The 13,247-nt window shown below is 37.5% G+C and overlaps 1 non-coding gene across 1 annotated transcript; it reads right to left on the bottom strand.

The window, feature by feature from the left end:
* Positions 1-9,507: 9,507 nt before the first annotated feature.
* LOC141662602 (small nucleolar RNA R71) lies at positions 9,508-9,614 on the bottom strand. The gene has a single exon (XR_012550708.1). It is a non-coding gene; the product is annotated as a small nucleolar RNA R71 (small nucleolar RNA).
* Between the last annotated feature and the right edge of the window lie 3,633 nt (positions 9,615-13,247).

The raw sequence follows: 13,247 nt of genomic DNA, 5'->3' as shown, positions 1-13,247 counted from the left end.
ACTGAGAGTATGATTAACAAACTCAGTTCCATTATCTGACCTATGAGTCTGAATGGTATTATGAAAATGAGTTTGCACATATGATACAAATTCTTAATAAGAGTAGTCACTTGAGATTTATCAACTAATAGAAAAACCTAAGTATATTTAGAAAAGTCTTCAACAATTATCAAGAACATTTTACATTTACCATGAGTAAAAGTTTTATAGGGTCCTCATATGTCACAATGTACTAATTCAAACAAATGAGAACTGATACTAGTACTATCATAAAAAGACAACCTATGTTGTTTGGCTTGACGACATATATCAAAATGAGTAAACAAGTTCGAAGGAATATGTTAGATATATTTGTGATGTCATGTCTAATCTGATTTGTTTAGTTTCAGAACTTATTATCAGAACTTAACTGGAAATCAGAACTTACTGAAGATAGGAAGTTTTCAGAAATTAAGCCATCAGGACTTACATCAGAACTTAAGTGCGGATACACTTCAGGGATGAAAAGCGGATGATTTACAGGAGAGGATCTGGATTAAACAAAAGAAGATATGTTTGGAGCGTTGTACAGCTAAAGGACTACAGTAGATAATCTCCGATTGATGTATTTTAGGAAACAGAACATATGATATCAACTAGGAGATATCTTGTAACTGTGTAGTATATAAACATATATTAGGATTTACACTATATGTGTTATCATTCCCGAGAATATTATTCATTGTAACCCTAGTAGCTCATAGTGATATCATACATCACCGAGAGAGTAGATTAAACCTACTGTAAAGAGTTTGATATATTGAATAAACTTGTTTTCTGTTACATACTTGTGTTTATAATCGAATTGATTGTAGATACTATATTAAACCCCCTTCTATAGTATCATTGAGGCCTAACAAGTGGTATCAGAGCCAATATGTTAAGCTTAAAAACAGTTAAGATCCAAACAAACAATCAATCGTGTCTGATCAATCAAAAAAAAAGACCCTCAAGAACCTGCAAAGGTTCAACCCATTCAAAACACCAGTAGATATGAAACCATCAGGGTTCCCATGCTCAAGGTGTCTGAGTACCCTGTATGGAGTGTGAAGATGGCCATGTTTTTGGAAGCTACAGATCCAGAATATTTAGACAGAATTTATGATGGTCCACACAAGCTCACAAAGCTTTCTGTTGCAGTTGGGAATGAGCCACAGAAGATGATTCCCGAAGAAAAGAGAGTACTCACCACTGAAGACATCTTTTCACTAGGAAATGATGCAAAAGTAAGACACTTGCTTCATAGTGCAATGTCATGTCAAACAGGGTGATTGGATGCAAGACTGCAAAAGAAAACTGGGATGCATTGGAAGTGAGATGTCAAGGAACTAATGCCATCAAAAAGAACAGAAAGACAATACTCACACAGGAGTATGAGCACTTTGACTCAAAATATGATGAGTCACTAACTGATACATATGATAGATTCACAAAGTTGTTGAATGATATGTCACTATTGGATAAGGAATATGATCCAGAAGATTCAAATCTGAAATTCCTACTAGCTCTTCCTGAAAAGTGGGATTTGAAAGCTACTACAATAAGAGACAACTATGAACTTGCTGATATGTCTCTTGATGAAATCTATGGGATGCTCAAGACTCGTGAACTTGAGATGGAGCAAAGAAAGAAGAGGCATGGAGGGAAGTCTAAGACAGTTGCTTTAAAGATTGAAGAAAAGCCAATTGTCTCTAGGAAGGCAAAAGGAAAGGCTCTCATCATACAGTCTGATTCAGAGTCATCAGATTCTGATGATGATGATTCAGAACCTGAAAATTTATCTGAAGTGGACGTTAATGCAGAGATGATGCAACTGTTTGCTCTTACGGTGAAGGGTATCACAAAGATAGCCTACAAGAAATTCAGAAAGGGTAAGAAGTTTTCCAGGAAAGGTGGAAGTTCTAACAAGAAAGGGTTCAGAAAGACTAAAGGCAAAAGAGGAAAGTCTGACAGAGGAGACAACTCAAATGTCAAATGCTACAATTGTGGTGAAAGAGGCCACATCTCTCCTGATTGTAAGAAAGAAAAATGTGATAAAGGCCAGGCACTTATCACAAAGAAGAAAAACTGGGCGGACACTTCAGAATCTGAAGAAGAGGTGAATTATGCCTTAATGGCAAATGCTGATAGCAGTTCTGATGCTGCTGAACTAAAGGTACCTCTATCAACTCTTGCTTTTGATACAGAAGATATTACTGAGTTGAGATTATTTCTGAAAAACATTAATATTAGCTATAGAGATCAGACTTTAGAGAATGAAAGATTAAAATATGAAAATCTAAAGTATAAAAACAGAAATAGCTATCTTGAAGAAGAGTTAGTCAAGATGAACACTATTCAGACAGAGAGAGATAATGTTGTGTATGTTAAGAATGAATTGCTTAAACATAATGATTATCTAAAACTGAATTAGAAAAAGAAAGAGAAATCATCAGGACTTGGACTAATTCAGGTAGAACAACTCATAATATTCTAAGTAGTGGAAACTGGAAAGAGGGGTTAGGTTATAAAGATGGTAAAAGTGAGAAAGGGACTTTGCCAATTAAGCCAATTTCTATCAAACAGTCTGAAAAGCCAAAGGTGAATCCTGTTAATTTTTTTTTTAAAACTGTTGTGTCTGATTCTGAAGAGATGAAAGAATCTAAAACAGAAGTCAAAGAAAAGTCAACTTCTGACAAATTAAAACAAGATAAACCAGCTTTGGTAAACATTGGCTTAATGACTAAGAAGCAGCATAAGTATAAGCTGAAATAGATTAAAAATGTGAACAAGGTAAAGGAAGCTAGGAAAAATAGGAATGAAAAGGAAGGTGTGAATAAAAGTAATAATTATATGCCTGTTCCTAATGCTCTTAGAAAGAAATGCTATAATTATGGAAACTCTAACCATCTTGCTTCTTATTGTAAGAAAAATAAAGATATAAACTCTTTACCTCCTAGATCAGGAGTTAAGAGTCAATCTGTTAGGTTTAAACCACAAAATCCTTATTTTCATTGTGGTAGTTTATGGCATTATATTTATACTTGTAAGGAATATCATAGTTTATACTATAATTTTTATGAAATAAAACCTTCTTTAAAGAAAATTAGTGTAATTCCTTCTAGTGTAAATTCTGATGCAAAGTCTGATATGAAGTCTGATAAAAAGCATGTTAGCATAAACTCTGAAACTAAATCCGCTACAAATGCTAACAAACTTAACAAGGTCAAAGGATCCAAGCAAGTCTGGGTCCTTAAAACTAATCAATAGTGGTCTTTGTGATTGCAGGGCAAACAGGAAAAACATCGTGGTTCTGGACAGTGGATGTTCAGGACATATGACTGGAAATAAAGCCCTGCTATCAGGCTTTGTGGAGAAAGCTGGCCCATGAGTCTCTTATGGAGATGGCAACATGGGAAAGACTCTGGATATGTTAGTCAAAGATTTTGTTAAAATAATAAGAAGTGATAATGACACTGAGTTCAAGAATTCAATCATGGAAGAATTCTGCAAAGAGCAAGGAATAAAGCAGGAATTTTCTGCACCTGGAACTCCACATCAGAATGGAGTTGTAGAAAGAAAGAACATGACTCTTATTGAAGCTGCACGAACTATGCTTGATGAAGCAAAGCTACCAACCTATTTTTGGGCTGAAGCTGTGCAAACTGCTTGTTTTACACAGAATGCTACACTCATAAACAAGCATGGAAAAACACCATATGAGATGGTGAAGAAAAAGAAGCCAAATCTGAAATACTTTCATGTATTTGGATGCAAGTATTTTGTTCTTAAGACTCATCCTGAACAGCTGTCAAAATTTGATCTAAAAGCTGATGAAGGAATTTTTGTTGGATATCCACTTTCCACAAAAGCCTTCAGAGTCTACAATTTAATAACAAGGGTTGTCATGGAATCTATCAATGTATCTTTTGATGATAAAAAGATTACTAGACTTGAAGATTTAAATGATCATGATCAGCTGAGATTTGAAAATGAAGATGTAAATTCTGATTTTGTAAATTCTGCTGACCTAAATCCTGATCTTGTAAGTTCTGACGGGTTAAATTCTGATGTCATTAAAACTATGGTAACTGCTCCAAAGGAAAATGCACCTGTTCAGGGGGAGCAAGCTGATGATCATACCACATCTCAAGACTCTCAAGAAGCATCAGAACCAGTCACTGGCTCTTCAGGTTCTGATTCATCAAATTTTGATGAGCCAAATTTTGACAATTCTGGAAACTCTAATTCTTCAATTCCTGAAGGATCCAACTCAAATCCTGGAATCTCAGAGAGCATAACTTCAGGGGGAGCATCAGAAAATGCGGATAGAGACAACATGTATCATAGGGGAGGATCCAGTTCTAGAGATCAACTTCCATCTGCAAGGAAGTGGACTAAATCACACACCTGACTTAATAATTGGAAATCCTGAAGCAGGTGTCAGAACTAGAACATCAATAACAAATAAATGTCTCTATCATTCCTTTCTATCTCAGACTGAACCAAAGAAAGTGGAAGAAGCTCTTCAAGATTCTGATTTGGTACAAGTAATGCAGGAAGAGTTAAATGAATTTGAAATAAATAAAGTCCGGATCCTAGTACCAAGACCAAAGGACATATCAATTGTTCGTACAAAATGGGTGTTCCGAAATAAAACTGATAGTGATGGCATAATTACAAGAAATAAAGTAAGGCTGGTTGCTGAAGGTTACTCTCAATATGAGGGTATTGACTATGATGAAACATTTGCTCCAGTTGCTAGATTGGAAGCCATAAGAATCTTTTTGGCTTATGCTGCTCACAAGAAGTTTAAAGTCTTTCAAATGGATGTGAAAAGTGCTTTTCTCAATGGAGAATTGGAAGAAGAGGTATATATTGAACAACCTCCAGGCTTTGTAAAATTTCCAAATCATGTCTACAGGCTTGACAAAGCACTTTATGACCTTAAGCAAGACTCTGACTCAATTCCTTCTGGAAAGTGGATTTCACAGAGGCACAATTGACAAGACTTTATTCTACCTCAACCATGGAAATGACTTACTTTTAGTACAGATATATGTTGATGATATCATCTTTGGCTCTATAAATACAAAACTTTGTGAAAGATTTTCCAGGTTAATGCAGTCAAGATATCAAATGAGTATGATGGGAGAGTTGAGTTATTTTCTAGGACTTCAAGTCAAACAAACTGAAGAAGGTACTTTTATCAGTCAATCCAAGTACACCAGAAATTTACTCAAGAAATTTGGAATGCAAGACAGTTCTACTGCATCAACTCCCATGGCCACTACCACCAAGTTAGATAAAGATACTGGAGCATCAGTGGATATTACTAACTACAGAGGTATTACTCTATTTAACTGCAAGTAGACCAGATATCATGTATGCTACCTGTCTTTGTGCAAGATTTCAGGCTGATCCAAGAGAACCTCATCTAATAGCCGCGAAAAGAATTTTCAAGTACCTCAATGGTACAGCTGATCTAGGATTGTGGTATCCTAGGGAATCAGATTTTAAGCTAATAGGTTACTCAGATGCAGATTTTGCATGATTCAAAATAGACAGGAAAAGCACTAGTGGAAGCTGCCAATTTCTTGAAGGCAGATTGGGTTCTTGGTTTAGCAAGAAACATAAATCAATTTCCATATCAACTGCAGAAGCAGAATATATTACTGCAGGAAGTTGTTGTGCACAGATTCTGTGGATGAAGAATCAGTTACTAGACTGTGGGTTAGAATTTTCTAAAATACCCATTACTGTGATAATCAAAGTGCTATTGCTATGACAGGAAATCCAGTTCAACACTCAATGACAAAGCACATCAGCATTATGTACCATTTCATAAGGGAACATGTGATGGAAGGTACAGTGGAATTGCATTTTGTTCCAACAGATCAACAACTAGCAAATATCTTCACAAAACCACTATGTGAAGCTACTTTTACAAGACTGGTAAATGAACTTGGAATGGTTTCAGGTTCTTTCTTAAAATCTGTTTAGTTTTTGTTCTCATACATCAGACTTTATGATCAGTGTTTACAGATTTTCTTATCTCAATGTAATCTGTGCTTAAATTGTAACATATTAAACACTACTTATTATCTGATGTAATTCTATAAACTCTGAAAGTGTTTTGAATGTTCTGTGACTATTCAATCCAATGAGGATTATTTTGTTAGATACTGACTTAGTAGTCTTTAACAAACTATGTATCCCATGTTTGAATTAGTTATTTATGTGGAAATCAATAACACAAGCAAATTCTGATTTTGATCTGAGTCAAATTTACTTCCTGTATCTTATTACTAAGTCACAAACTAGATTATTGCTTCTTATTTGTTAAATTCTGATGTCAATCTTAAGGATGAACTACATGCTTGATAAGCCTCACTTATCTGAAGAAAATAAAAGAAAAGAAAAAATTGAAATCAGGTACTTCTTTGAGATCTAGAGTAATTTATGTGAAAGGGAAGATCCAAGTGCATTGCTGGTATTAAGTTATATGCATTAGAAAAGCAAATTGATTTTTCTTGGTGACTTTTCACATTCTCTGATTACTGGAGAAATATTCTGATAACAGCATTAATTCTGATGGCAGTTGTAACTCATTTATACTGAGAAGCCCTTGTCAAAAGAATTTCAAAAGATGCATTAAATAAGCACAATTAGTTGAGGTGGATTCTTGCATAACTTTATTCTATAGTAGACTTCACAATTCAAGACAGATTTTAAGCATTTTTCTTAGTTATGCCTTATTTCTAAGATATACTGAAGTTTATCCGACTTTAATCTTTATTTGATCATTTGCACATACACACACTATCACTCCATATGAATGATGAAAATTGTTGTGGTGATTAAGTTGTTTCTGATAAACAGTTAAGGATTATTTGCATAAATTCTGAGGACAAGTTCTCATGATTAAAATCTGAAGAAACCAATCAGTATTTGTGTGAAGAAACACAGACACAGTCATTCACCTTTTGAGTACAAAAGCCATGTTCTGATGACCGTTAAATTCTGATAATAGTCAAGTTCTGATGCAAATTCTGATGCTTACGTGGCATTATTTATTTACTTGACTTATTTTTAGTATGTACTGTAACAGTTATATTTCACAGAAAAATAATTAGGTGAGATAAAAATAGTCATAATCATTTGTTAGTGGGTTTTGTGTTGGTTTTGGTATGTGCATGTGTGCAATAATTACTGCATGTTTACCGTGCCCACTATTTATATTTTGACTGATTACACGCTGCCAAGTATAAAAACTGTCGGTTCTAATTCAAAAGAGACGTTACCATGTGCAGAGTATAAATATCAGAGATTAAAGATTATACAATCTTTTACCTACTCTTTTACCCTATTCTCTCTCTCTCTCTCTCTCTCTCTCTTATTTTCTTACTCTCTTATTTTCTGACGTTCTCTTACAGGCATTTTATCAAACACTTTGCAAACATAAAATTTTCACTTGAGTTTTCAATAGAAATGACACCAAAGGATGTTATTTTTAATGGAGCTAAGTGTTTCCCAAACAACTACTCTGCTATCTTGAACAAGGATGAAGCTCCTTCTGAACTTTGATAAGTGGCATTTTATACCACTTAGAACGTCTTAAAATGGCTTAAATTGGTGTCTTGAAATCAAGTATTTTGTGTATTTGATGCGTTTTTCTAGTGTTTATGCATTTCAGGGTATTAGTTGCATTTCGGGGGAGGAATCATCAAGAATAAGCCTTGGCATGTGTTCACTGTTACGAGAGGAAAGGAATGGGCAGATTACGGCGAAGAAACGGAGCAAACCTGGATTATGTTTTAGATTGTGTTTTACGCAAGAAGCGAAGGAGATAAGGAAGAAGACCGATTTAGCACACCGCAACGAAGAGGAAGCATATTTTCTTGTGATTCTTGTTTCATTGTAATGTTGGATGCTAGTTTTCTTGCTTTGACTTATTTACTCTTGTGACGTACTCTGTTTTAATATAATTAGTTTAGTTATTATTTTCTTGTGTTTGTTTGTCATGATTTCATATGAACCCATGATGGCGATAAGTTCTATTATGGGCTAATCGTGATCATGGGGTTGCAACGGATTTATTATGGAATTCTTTAGTTAATTGTTTAATACTTTAGTGTGTGATGATTGCATGATATCTAGTATTGGTTGTGCGTATTCGTCTTATGTGCGTCGCGAACATATAAGATAGGGTGTTAATCTCTTGTGAAGCGACGGTGGATCTTGAGATTTAGAACTTGCCATGCTAGCATAGGTTCATGTACGTTGAGCATGATTAGTGGGTAACTCTAATAGTTTTATTTGCCTTATATAATCAAAAGGAATAACTTGAGCTTAAATCATTGTGTTGTCAATTTCTGTAGACATATAGGAACTCAACATAATTGATGACTATTCAACTTCTATCTTAATTGTGGATGCTTGGTAGAATGGTATTAGTACAATGAAAGTTGGCTTTTATCAGTTTCGTGTTATTCGATTAATATCATCACTGTCACATGCTAAAGGTAATAACAACGGCTATAGAAGGAAGTAATAATGAAGTTGTGATCTCATGAGTGTTTTATTATTGATAAATTGAAGTGTTAGTTAAGTGGTTAATTAAGTAGTTAATTATAGTTAATATTTAATCAACAATTTTAAGTGTTATTATCTTAACATTGAGAAGTAATCATACATTGGTGAGTGAGTTTAATTAGACAATAATTTAGTCTGAGTCTCTGAGGGAACGAACTAGAAAATATTCTATATTACTTGCGAACGCGTATACTTGCGTGAATATTAGCACGTGTTTTCGCCCTAACAAGTTTTTGGCGCCGCTGCCGGGGACTCGGCGTATTTGTTTAGTTTATGTACTTACCATCATTGGTCATTAGGACTCAGTGATTAGGACGTAGTAGTTACTTACTCTTTTCGGTTGTGTTTCAGGTACTTTAGCAAGCGTTTATGCAAACTCGTTCTCGTGCTCGCAAGAGGACTTTAGATACAGCTGAGGAGACAGACGAAGTTCTTGATATTCCGGAGAAGTTAGATTTTGAGGATTCGGATTCAGGAACTGAGCAGAAAGAACCAGTAAACATGGGAGATCGTATTGTTCAAGCTGATCCAGCTCTTATGGATTTTTCTCGGCCTAAAATTGATGACATTCAGTCAAGCATCCTCCATCCGGCTATTCAAGCTAACACCTTTGAAATCAAGCCGGGCACTATTCAGATGGTGCAGAATTCTGTTTCTTTTGGAGGAGCGGCAACTGAAGACCCCAACATGCACATAAGGAATTTTGTCGAGATCTGCAGCACTTTTAAGTATAATGGCGTGACTGATGAGGCTATCAAGTTGAGGCTTTTCCCATTCTCACTGAGGGATAAGGCTAAAGACTGATTACATTCTGAACCAGCTGGGTCCATCACTACGTGGCAAGATCTTGCGCAAAAGTTTCTGGTGAAGTTTTATCCAATGGCAAAGACTGCTGCTATGAGGAGTGCTCTTACTCAGTTTGCGCAGCAACCTACAGAATCTATGTGCGAGGCTTGGGAACGCTACAAGGAAATGTTGAGAAAATGTCCACATCATGGAATGCCGGATTGGATGGTGATCACTGGTTTCTATAATGGTTTGGGGGCCCAATCTCGGCCCATGCTCGATGCAGCAGCTGGAGGAGCCTTATGGGCTAAAAGCTATACTGAGGCGTATAATCTTATAGAGACGATGGCTGCAAATGAGCATCAAAACCCAACTCAGAGGATGACGTCAGGCAAGGTAGCAGGTATTCTGGAAGTTGATGCAGCCACCACTATTGCAGCCCAGCTCCAAGCGCTATCAATGAAGTTGATTCTCTGGCTACGTATGGAGTTAATCAAATAGCTATGGTTTGTGAGCTTTGTGCAGGTTCTCATGCTACGGATCAGTGTTCTCTTGTCAACGAATCTGTTCAGTATGTGAATAATTATCAGCGACAACAGCAGCCTGTGCCAGCGACCTATCATCCTAGTAACAGAAATCATCCAAATTTCAGCTGGGGGAATAAACAGAATGCTATTCAGCCACCATATCAGCAAGGAATGAGTAAACAGTTTAACCCACCTGGATTCCAGCAACCACAGCAGTATGCTACAAGGCAATCATATCCTCAATAGGGAAGTACAGCTGCACCCACTAGTGCTGATTTTGAGGAACTTAAGCTGTTGTGCAAGAGTCAGGCGGTTTCTATCAAGACCTTGGAAAATCAAATCGGTCAATTAGCCAATGCAGTGCTCAATCGTCAACCTGGCACTCTTCCCAGTGACACGGAAGTACCAGGCAGGAAGGAAGCTAAAGAGCAAGTCAAGGCTATTACCTTAAGGTCTGGAAAAGTGGCTGATGCTGAAAAGGCAAAGGAAGTCGAAGCTGAAGTTAGAGATGAAGAATCTAAGCAAAAGGAGAAAGCGGCGGAACCAAGGAAGACTACTGTTGAACACACTCTGCCTGAGGCTAATACAGGGGAGAAACAGCTCTATCCTCCACCACCTTTTCCTAAGAGATTGCAGTAACAAAAGCTGGATAGACAGTTCGGGAAGTTTCTGGAGGTGTTCAAGAAACTTCACATCAATATACCTTTCGTTGAGGCTCTGGAACAAATGCCTAGTTATGCGAAGTTTATGAAGACTATTCTTCTTGCAAGGAAGGTGAAACTGGATGACCTTGAAACCGTTGCTCTCACGGAAGAATGCAGCGCTGTTCTGCAGCAAAAGTTACCACCAAAACTGAAAGATCCAGGAAGCTTCACCATTTCTTGCACCATTGGCAATCTAACTTTTGACAAGTGCCTTTGTGATTTGGGAGCAAGCATTAATCTGATGCCGTTGTCGATCTTTAAAAAGCTGGATCTGCCTGATCCAAAACCCACATACATGTCGCTACAATTGGCTGACCGTTCCATTACTTACCCAAGGGGCATAGTTGAGGATGTGCTCGTCAAGGTGGATAAGCTCTTCTTTCCAGCAGATTTTGTTATTCTGGATTTTGAGGAAGATAAGAAGATTCCCATAATCTTGGGAAGGCCTTTCTTGGCTACTGGCCGTACCTTGATAGATGTGCAAAAAGGTGAACTTACTATGCGGGTCCAAGATCAGGATGTGACCTTCAATGTATTCAAGGCAATGAAATTCCCTACAGAAGATGAGGAGTGCTTAAAAGTAGATGTGATTGATACTGCGGTTACTTCGGAACTCGATCACATGCTAATGTCTGATGCATTGGAAAAGGCCTTAGTGGGGGATTTTGACAGCGATGATGAAGATAGCAACGAGCAATTACAATATCTGAACGCTTCTCCATGGAAGCGAAAGCTGGACATACCATTTGAATCTCTTGGTACTTCTGACCTTAAGAATGCTGAAGGGAAGCTCAAACCATCAATAGAGGAAACACCTACCTTGGAGCTCAAACCATTATCTGAACACTTGAGGTATGCTTTTTTAGGTGATTCATCTACGTTACCTGTTATTATTTCATCTGACCTTTCAGGTAGTGAGGAAGACAAGCTCTTAAGAATTTTGAGAGAATTTAAATCGGCTATAGGATGGACCATAGCAGACATCAAGGGGATAAGTCCTTCATATTGTATGCATAAAATTCTGCTAGAGGAAGGTAGTAAGCCAACTGTGGAACAGCAGCGAAGACTGAATCCCATCATGAAGGAGGTGGTGAAGAAAGAAATTCTGAAATGGCTAGATGCAGGCATCATTTATCCTATTTCTGACAGCTCGTGGGTGAGCCCCGTACAATGTGTACCTAAGAAGGGAGGTATCACTGTGGTCGCAAATGAAAAGAATGAGCTCATCCCTACTCGAACAGTTACAGGATGGAGAGTATGCATGGATTATAGAAAATTGAATAAAGCCACAAGGAAGGATCACTTCCCCCTTCCATTTATTGATCAAATGCTTGACAGATTGGCGGGTCATGAGTATTTTTGTCTTCTGGATGGTTATTCCGGGTATAATCAGATTTGTATTGCACCAGAGGATCAGGAAAAGACTACCTTCACTTGTCCATTTGGCACATTTGCTTTTCGCAGAGTTTCGTTTGGGTTATGTGGCGCCCCGGCCACTTTTCAGAGATGTATGATGGCTATATTCTCTGACATGATTGGAAATAACGTCGAAGTGTTCATGGATGACTTCTCCATCTTTGGACACTCATATGATGAATGTTTGAATAATCTGCGCGCCGTACTCAAAAGATGCGTGGAAACTAATTTGGTGCTTAATTGGGAGAAATGTCATTTTATGGTGCGTGAAGGCATTATCCTTGGGCATAAGGTCTCTAGCAAGGGTCTGGAGGTGGACAAGGCCAAGGTGGGAGTCATTGAAAATCTTCCCCCACCTAATTCTGTGAAAGGAATCTGTAGTTTTCTTGGTCATGCGGGTTTTTATCGGCGATTCATCAAGGACTTTTCAAAGATATCTAAGCCGTTGTGCAATTTGCTTGAGAAAGATGTGCCGTTCAAATTTGATGATGAATGTTTGGCAGCATTCGAGACTCTCAAGAAGAGTTTGATCACTGCACCAGTTATTACAGCACCAGATTGGACAGAACCATTTGAGATGATGTGTGATGCGAGTGATTATGCGGTAGGTGCAGTTCTGGGACAGCGCAAGAAAAATCTCTTCCATGTGGTCTACTATGCGAGTAAGACTTTAAATGGTGCCCAATTGAACTACACCACTACTGAGAAGGAGCTTTTGGCTATAGTCTTTGGCTTTGAGAAATTTCGATCTTATCTGCTTGGTACGAAAGTAACAGTATTCACTGATCATGCAGCTATTCGCTATCTGGTTTCTAAGAAGGATTCGAAGCCGAGACTCATTCGTTGGGTGCTTTTACTTCAGGAATTTGAGTTAGAGATCAAAGATAGAAAAGGTACTGAGAATCAAGTAGCTGACCATCTCTCTAGGTTGGAGAATCCCGATTCTACTTCACAAGATAGGACGTTAATCAATGAATCTTTTCCGGATGAGCAGTTGTTTGCAATTCAGGAGGAAGAACCATGGTTTGCAGATATTGTAAACTATCTCGTCAGCAATATAATGCCTCTTAATTTGACATCCGCTCAAAAGAAGAAGTTTCTGCATGAGGTGAAGTGGTATATGTGGGATGAATCATATTTGTTTAGACAGGGAGCTGACCAGATCATCAGGAGATGTATCCCGTTCTGTGAGACGGAGGGG

The sequence above is a fragment of the Apium graveolens genome, chromosome 5 (genome assembly GCF_009905375.1).
Source record: "Apium graveolens cultivar Ventura chromosome 5, ASM990537v1, whole genome shotgun sequence".
In the NCBI taxonomy this organism is placed as follows: Eukaryota; Viridiplantae; Streptophyta; class Magnoliopsida; order Apiales; family Apiaceae; genus Apium; species Apium graveolens.
This window is presented reverse-complemented; position numbering and strand designations above follow the sequence as displayed.